This window comes from Theobroma cacao, chromosome 7 (assembly GCF_053813885.1).
Source record: "Theobroma cacao isolate CCN51 chromosome 7, ASM5381388v1, whole genome shotgun sequence".
Classification (NCBI taxonomy): Eukaryota; Viridiplantae; Streptophyta; class Magnoliopsida; order Malvales; family Malvaceae; genus Theobroma; species Theobroma cacao.
This window is the reverse complement of record NC_142645.1, coordinates 26326311-26335274: the sequence shown is the minus strand read 5'-3', so window position 1 is coordinate 26335274 and position 8964 is coordinate 26326311.

Below are 8964 nucleotides of genomic sequence, written 5' to 3'. Positions count from 1 at the left end.
TTTATGATTAAAACAGATTGTAATTGATTGTTTGCCTTGGGAAACATGGAGCGAAAGCAATTCATTGTCAAGAAAAGATCATTTATAGTCTCTCATGCCTAGAAAAGCCTTATTACTTAATTTAAATGCTTTTATAAACCCATTATTGAATTTATTTTGAATTGTTTTTACAGTTTTTGATTAAAACAGATTGTAATTGATTGTTTGCCTCGGGAAACATGGAGCGAAAGCCATCCATTGTCAAGAAAAGATCATTTATAGCCACTCATGCCTAGAAAAGCCTTATTACTCGGTTTAAATGCCTTTATAATCCCATTATTGAATGTATTTTGAATTGTTTTTACATTTTTTGATTAAAACAGATTGTAATTGATTGTTTGCCTCGGGAAACATGGAGCGAAAACCATCCATTGTCAAGAAAAGATCAGTTATAGTCACTCATGCCTAGAAAAGCCTTATTACTAGGTTTAAATGCCTTTATAATCCCATTATTGAATTTATTTTGAATTTTTTTTACATTTTTTGATTAAAACAGATTGTAATTGATTGTTTACCTCGGGAAACATGGAGCGAAAGCCATCCATAGTCAAGAAAAGTTCATTTATAGTCACTTATGCCTAGCAAAGCCTTATTACTTGGTTTAAATGCCTTTATAATCCCATTATTGAATTTATTTTGAATTTTTTTTACATTTTTTGATTAAAACATAATGTAATTGATTGTTTGCCTCCGGAAACTTGGAGCGAAAGCCACCCATTGTCAAGAAAAGTTCATTTATAGTCACTTATGCCTAGCAAAGCCTTATTACTCGGTTTAAATGCCTTTATAATCCCATTATTGAATTTATTTTGATTTCTTTTTACATTTTTTCATTAAAACAGATTCTAATTGATTGTTTGCCTCGGGAAACTTGGAGCGAAAGCCCTCCATTGTCAAGAAAATATCATTTATAGTCACTCATGCTGAGAAAAGCCTTATTACTCGGTTTAAATGCCTTTATAATCCCATTATTGAATTTATTTTGAATTGTTTTTATATTTTTTGATTAAAACAGATTGTAATTGATTGTTTGCCGTGGGAAACATGGAGCGAAAGCCATCCACTGTCAAGAAAAGATCATTTATAGTCACTCATGCCTAGAAAAGCCTTATTACTCGGTTTAAATGCCTTTATAATCCCATTATTGAATTTATTTTGAATTGTTTTTACATTTTTTGAGTAAAACAGATTGTAATTGATTGTTTGCCTCGGGAAACATGGAGCGAAAGCCATCCATTGTCAAGAAAAGATCATTTATAGTCACTCATGCCTCGAAAAGCCTTATTACTCGGTTTAAATGCCTTTATAATCCCATTATGGAATTTATTTTGAATTGTTTTTACATTTTTTGATTAAAACAGATTGTAATTGATTGTTTGCCTCGGGAAACATGGAGCAAAACCCATCCATTGTCAAGAATAGATCATTTATAGTCACTTATGCCTAAAAAAGCCTTATTACTCGGTTTAAATGCCTTTATAATCCCATTATTGAATTTATTTTGAATTTTTTTTATAGTTTTTGATTAAAACATATTGTAATTGATTGTTTGCCTCGGGAAATATGGAGCGAAAGCCATCCATTGTCAAGAAAAGATCATTTATAGTCACTCACGCCTAGAAAAGCCTTATTACTCGGTTTAAATGCCTTTATAATCCCATTATTGAATTTATTTTGAATTGTTTTTGCATTTTTTGATTAAAACAGATTGTAATTGATTGTTTGCCTCGGGAAACATGGAGCGAAAGCCATCCATTGTCAAGAAAAGATCATTTATAGTCACTCATGCCTAGAAAAGCCTTATTACTCGGTTTAAATGCCTTTATAATCCCATTATTGAATTTATTTTGAATTGTTTTTACATTTTTTGATTAAAACAGATTGTAATTGATTGTTTGCCTCGGGAAACATGGAGCGAAAGCCATCCATTGTCAAGAAAAGATCATTTATAGTCACTCATGCCTAGAAAAGCCTTATTACTCGGTTTAAATGCCTTTATAATCCCATTATTGAATTTATTTTGAATTTTTTTTACATTTATTGATTAAAACATATTGTAATTGTTTGTTTGCCTTGGGAAACATGGAGCGAAAGCCATCCATTGTCAAGAAAAGATCATTTATAGTCACTCATTCCTAGAAAAGCCTTATTACTCGGTTTAACTGCCTTTATAATCCCATTATTGATTTTATTTTGAATTTTTTTTACATTTTTTGATTAAAACAGATTGTAATTGATTGTTTGCCTCGGGAAACATGGAGCGAAAGCCATCCATTGTCAAGAAAAGATCATTTATAGTCACTCATTCCTAGAAAAGCCTTATTACTCGGTTTAAATGCCTTTATAATCCCATTATTGAATTTATTTTGAATTTTTTTTACATTTTTTGATTAAAACAAATTGTAATTGTTTGTTTTACCTCGGGAAACATGGAGCGAAAGCCATCCATTGTCAAGAAAAGATCATTTATAGTCACTCATGCCTAGAAAAGCCTTATTACTCGGTTTAAATGCCTTTATAATCCCATTATGGAATTTATTTTGAATTGTTTTTACATTTTTTGATTAAAACAGATTGTAATTGATTGTTTGCCTCGGGAAACATGGAGCAAAACCCATCCATTGTCAAGAATAGATCATTTATAGTCACTCATGCCTAGAAAAGCCGTATTACTCGGTTTAAATGCCTTTATAATCCCATTATTGAATTTATTTTGAATTGTTTTTACATTTTTTGATTAAAACAGATTGTAATTGATTGTTTGCCTCGGGAAACATGGAGCGAAAGCCATCCATTGTCAAGAAAAGATCATTTATAGTCACTCATGCCTAAAAAAGCCTTATTACTCGGTTTAAATGCCTTTATAATCCCATTATTGAATTTATTTTGAATTTTTTTTATAGTTTTTGATTAAAACATATTGTAATTGATTGTTTGCGTCGGGAAATATGGAGCGAAAGCCATCCATTGTCAAGAAAAGATCATTTATAGTCACTCATGCCTAGAAAAGTCTTATTACTCGGTTTAAATGCCTTTATAATCCCATTATTGAATTTATTTTTAATTTTTTTTACATTTTTTGATTAAAACAGATTGTAATTGATTGTTTGCCTCGGGAAACATGGAGCGAAAGCCATCCATTGTCAAGAAAAGATCATTTATAGTCACTCATGCCTAGAAAAGCCTTATTACTCGGTTTAAATGCCTTTATAATCCCATTATGGAATTTATTTTGAATTGTTTTTACATTTTTTGATTAAAACAGATTGTAATTGATTGTTTGCCTCGGGAAACATGGAGCGAAAGCCATCCATTGTCAAGAAAAGATCATTTATAGTCACTCATGCCTAGAAAAGCCTTATTAGTCGGTTTAAATGCTTTTATAATCCCATTATTGAATTTATTTTGAATTGTTTTTACATTTTTTGATTAAAACAGATTGTAATTGATTGTTTGCCTCAGGAAACATGGAGCAAAACCCATCCATTGTCAAGAATAGATCATTTATAGTCACTTATGCCTACAAAAGCCTTATTACTCGGTTTAAATGCTTTTATAATCCCATTATTGAATTTATTTTGAATTGTTTTTACATTTTTTGATTAAAACATATTGTAATTGATTGTTTGCCTCGGGAAACATGGAGCGAAAGCCATCCATTGTCAAGAAAAGATCATTTATAGTCACTCATGCCTAGAAAAGCCTTATTACTCGGTTTAAATGCTTTTATAATCCCATTATTGAAGTTATTTTGCATTGTTTTTACATTTTATGATTAAAACAGATTGTAATTGATTGTTTGCCTTGGGAAACATGGAGCGAAAGCAATTCATTGTCAAGAAAAGATCATTTATAGTCTCTCATGCCTAGAAAAGCCTTATTACTTAATTTAAATGCTTTTATAAACCCATTATTGAATTTATTTTGAATTGTTTTTACAGTTTTTGATTAAAACAGATTGTAATTGATTGTTTGCCTCGGGAAACATGGAGCGAAAGCCATCCATTGTCAAGAAAAGATCATTTATAGCCACTCATGCCTAGAAAAGCCTTATTACTCGGTTTAAATGCCTTTATAATCCCATTATTGAATGTATTTTGAATTGTTTTTACATTTTTTGATTAAAACAGATTGTAATTGATTGTTTGCCTCGGGAAACATGGAGCGAAAACCATCCATTGTCAAGAAAAGATCAGTTATAGTCACTCATGCCTAGAAAAGCCTTATTACTAGGTTTAAATGCCTTTATAATCCCATTATTGAATTTATTTTGAATTTTTTTTACATTTTTTGATTAAAACAGATTGTAATTGATTGTTTACCTCGGGAAACATGGAGCGAAAGCCATCCATAGTCAAGAAAAGTTCATTTATAGTCACTTATGCCTAGCAAAGCCTTATTACTCGGTTTAAATGCCTTTATAATCCCATTATTGAATTTATTTTGAATTTTTTTTACATTTTTTGATTAAAACATAATGTAATTGATTGTTTGCCTCGGGAAACATGGAGCGAAAGCCATCCATTGTCAAGAAAAGATCATTTATAGTCACTCATGCCTAGAAAAGCCTTATTACTCGGTTTAAATGCTTTTATAATCCCATTATTGAAGTTATTTTGCATTGTTTTTACGTTTTATGATTAAAACAGATTGTAATTGATTGTTTGCCTTGGGAAACATGGAGCGAAAGCAATTCATTGTCAAGAAAAGATCATTTATAGTCTCTCATGCCTAGAAAAGCCTTATTACTTAATTTAAATGCTTTTATAAACCCATTATTGAATTTATTTTGAATTGTTTTTACAGTTTTTGATTAAAACAGATTGTAATTGATTGTTTGCCTCGGGAAACATGGAGCGAAAGCCATCCATTGTCAAGAAAAGATCATTTATAGCCACTCATGCCTAGAAAAGCCTTATTACTCGGTTTAAATGCCTTTATAATCCCATTATTGAATGTATTTTGAATTGTTTTTACATTTTTTGATTAAAACAGATTGTAATTGATTGTTTGCCTCGGGAAACATGGAGCGAAAACCATCCATTGTCAAGAAAAGATCAGTTATAGTCACTCATGCCTAGAAAAGCCTTATTACTAGGTTTAAATGCCTTTATAATCCCATTATTGAATTTATTTTGAATTTTTTTTACATTTTTTGATTAAAACAGATTGTAATTGATTGTTTACCTCGGGAAACATGGAGCGAAAGCCATCCATAGTCAAGAAAAGTTCATTTATAGTCACTTATGCCTAGCAAAGCCTTATTACTTGGTTTAAATGCCTTTATAATCCCATTATTGAATTTATTTTGAATTTTTTTTACATTTTTTGATTAAAACATAATGTAATTGATTGTTTGCCTCCGGAAACTTGGAGCGAAAGCCACCCATTGTCAAGAAAAGTTCATTTATAGTCACTTATGCCTAGCAAAGCCTTATTACTCGGTTTAAATGCCTTTATAATCCCATTATTGAATTTATTTTGATTTCTTTTTACATTTTTTCATTAAAACAGATTCTAATTGATTGTTTGCCTCGGGAAACTTGGAGCGAAAGCCCTCCATTGTCAAGAAAATATCATTTATAGTCACTCATGCTGAGAAAAGCCTTATTACTCGGTTTAAATGCCTTTATAATCCCATTATTGAATTTATTTTGAATTGTTTTTATATTTTTTGATTAAAACAGATTGTAATTGATTGTTTGCCGTGGGAAACATGGAGCGAAAGCCATCCACTGTCAAGAAAAGATCATTTATAGTCACTCATGCCTAGAAAAGCCTTATTACTCGGTTTAAATGCCTTTATAATCCCATTATTGAATTTATTTTGAATTGTTTTTACATTTTTTGAGTAAAACAGATTGTAATTGATTGTTTGCCTCGGGAAACATGGAGCGAAAGCCATCCATTGTCAAGAAAAGATCATTTATAGTCACTCATGCCTCGAAAAGCCTTATTACTCGGTTTAAATGCCTTTATAATCCCATTATGGAATTTATTTTGAATTGTTTTTACATTTTTTGATTAAAACAGATTGTAATTGATTGTTTGCCTCGGGAAACATGGAGCAAAACCCATCCATTGTCAAGAATAGATCATTTATAGTCACTTATGCCTAAAAAAGCCTTATTACTCGGTTTAAATGCCTTTATAATCCCATTATTGAATTTATTTTGAATTTTTTTTATAGTTTTTGATTAAAACATATTGTAATTGATTGTTTGCCTCGGGAAATATGGAGCGAAAGCCATCCATTGTCAAGAAAAGATCATTTATAGTCACTCACGCCTAGAAAAGCCTTATTACTCGGTTTAAATGCCTTTATAATCCCATTATTGAATTTATTTTGAATTGTTTTTGCATTTTTTGATTAAAACAGATTGTAATTGATTGTTTGCCTCGGGAAACATGGAGCGAAAGCCATCCATTGTCAAGAAAAGATCATTTATAGTCACTCATGCCTAGAAAAGCCTTATTACTCGGTTTAAATGCCTTTATAATCCCATTATTGAATTTATTTTGAATTGTTTTTACATTTTTTGATTAAAACAGATTGTAATTGATTGTTTGCCTCGGGAAACATGGAGCGAAAGCCATCCATTGTCAAGAAAAGATCATTTATAGTCACTCATGCCTAGAAAAGCCTTATTACTCGGTTTAAATGCCTTTATAATCCCATTATTGAATTTATTTTGAATTTTTTTTACATTTATTGATTAAAACAGATTGTAATTGTTTGTTTGCCTTGGGAAACATGGAGCGAAAGCCATCCATTGTCAAGAAAAGATCATTTATAGTCACTCATTCCTAGAAAAGCCTTATTACTCGGTTTAACTGCCTTTATAATCCCATTATTGATTTTATTTTGAATTTTTTTTACATTTTTTGATTAAAACAGATTGTAATTGATTGTTTGCCTCGGGAAACATGGAGCGAAAGCCATCCATTGTCAAGAAAAGATCATTTATAGTCACTCATTCCTAGAAAAGCCTTATTACTCGGTTTAAATGCCTTTATAATCCCATTATTGAATTTATTTTGAATTTTTTTTACATTTTTTGATTAAAACAAATTGTAATTGTTTGTTTTACCTCGGGAAACATGGAGCGAAAGCCATCCATTGTCAAGAAAAGATCATTTATAGTCACTCATGCCTAGAAAAGCCTTATTACTCGGTTTAAATGCCTTTATAATCCCATTATGGAATTTATTTTGAATTGTTTTTACATTTTTTGATTAAAACAGATTGTAATTGATTGTTTGCCTCGGGAAACATGGAGCAAAACCCATCCATTGTCAAGAATAGATCATTTATAGTCACTCATGCCTAGAAAAGCCGTATTACTCGGTTTAAATGCCTTTATAATCCCATTATTGAATTTATTTTGAATTGTTTTTACATTTTTTGATTAAAACAGATTGTAATTGATTGTTTGCCTCGAGAAACATGGAGCGAAAGCCATCCATTGTCAAGAAAAGATCATTTATAGTCACTCATGCCTAAAAAAGCCTTATTACTCGGTTTAAATGCCTTTATAATCCCATTATTGAATTTATTTTGAATTTTTTTTATAGTTTTTGATTAAAACATATTGTAATTGATTGTTTGCGTCGGGAAATATGGAGCGAAAGCCATCCATTGTCAAGAAAAGATCATTTATAGTCACTCATGCCTAGAAAAGCCTTATTACTCGGTTTAAATGCCTTTATAATCCCATTATTGAATTTATTTTGAATTGTTTTTACATTTTTTGATTAAAACAGATTGTAATTGATTGTTTGCCTCGGGAAACATGGAGCGAAAGCCATCCATTGTCAAGAAAAGATCATTTATAGTCACTCATGCCTAGAAAAGCCTTATTACTCGGTTTAAATGCCTTTTATAATCCCATTATGGAATTTATTTTGAATTGTTTTTACATTTTTTGATTAAAACAGATTGTAATTGATTGTTTGCCTCGGGAAACATGGAGCGAAAGCCATCCATTGTCAAGAAAAGATCATTTATAGTCACTCATGCCTAGAAAAGCCTTATTAGTCGGTTTAAATGCTTTTATAATCCCATTATTGAATTTATTTTGAATTGTTTTTACATTTTTTGATTAAAACAGATTGTAATTGATTGTTTGCCTCAGGAAACATGGAGCAAAACCCATCCATTGTCAAGAATAGATCATTTATAGTCACTTATGCCTACAAAAGCCTTATTACTCGGTTTAAATGCTTTTATAATCCCATTATTGAATTTATTTTGAATTGTTTTTACATTTTTTGATTAAAACATATTGTAATTGATTGTTTGCCTCGGGAAACATGGAGCGAAAGCCATCCATTGTCAAGAAAAGATCATTTATAGTCACTCATGCCTAGAAAAGCCTTATTACTCGGTTTAAATGCTTTTATAATCCCATTATTGAAGTTATTTTGCATTGTTTTTACATTTTATGATTAAAACAGATTGTAATTGATTGTTTGCCTTGGGAAACATGGAGCGAAAGCAATTCATTGTCAAGAAAAGATCATTTATAGTCTCTCATGCCTAGAAAAGCCTTATTACTTAATTTAAATGCTTTTATAAACCCATTATTGAATTTATTTTGAATTGTTTTTACAGTTTTTGATTAAAACAGATTGTAATTGATTGTTTGCCTCAGGAAACATGGAGCGAAAGCCATCCATTGTCAAGAAAAGATCATTTATAGCCACTCATGCCTAGAAAAGCCTTATTACTCGGTTTAAATGCCTTTATAATCCCATTATTGAATGTATTTTGAATTGTTTTTACATTTTTTGATTAAAACAGATTGTAATTGATTGTTTGCCTCGGGAAACATGGAGCGAAAACCATCCATTGTCAAGAAAAGATCAGTTATAGTCACTCATGCCTAGAAAAGCCTTATTACTAGGTTTAAATGCCTTTATAAT